This window comes from Gavialis gangeticus, unplaced genomic scaffold (assembly GCF_001723915.1).
Source record: "Gavialis gangeticus isolate Ggan-Ray unplaced genomic scaffold, GavGan_comp1, whole genome shotgun sequence".
Classification (NCBI taxonomy): Eukaryota; Metazoa; Chordata; order Crocodylia; family Gavialidae; genus Gavialis; species Gavialis gangeticus.
In genome coordinates this window covers 35034728-35035269 of record NW_017729033.1, presented here as the reverse complement: position 1 = coordinate 35035269, position 542 = coordinate 35034728, and positions in this window count along the sequence as shown.

Sequence of the window (542 nt, the reverse complement as noted above, 5' to 3'; positions counted from 1 at the left end):
CGAGGGCTCTCGGCGGGCCCGATCCTGAGCAAACCCCCGAGACACGTTCACGGGAGCTTCAGGCTGCCGGACCCGTCCCCGGCACCCCAGGTAGCTTTTCACCGTTGAAGGCGCGGGGATTTCTCCCTCGGGAGCCCCTGCTCGTGCTTAGCTGTCATCCACTCACTGCCCCCGTGCCCAGCTGCCTGCAAATGCACCGCAGCCATCTACCCCTGGCCCCGATTCTCTTCGGCGAAGGCTTGGAAGGGGCCGCAGCTGCGCGGTTGGTTTTGCAGCGGGGCCGCAGATCCGGCTGCGGGGAGCAGGGGCGCTTTGAAGCTGCCCCTTGAGTCAGTCCCAGCGTGGGCTTAAAGGTTTGCTGGATGCGCGCAGACCTGCAGCCCGGTGTCACGCGCGGGGGAAGGGACTGGGGCTCCGGATCCGCGGGGGCGGTGCGCGACACGCTCCTGCCTCCAGCGAGGCGCCTCCGCGGCCTCCGCGTTTGTCCCTGCCCAGGCTCGGAGGGCAGACACAGCGGCTCGACCCCGATGAGGGCTGGGAGG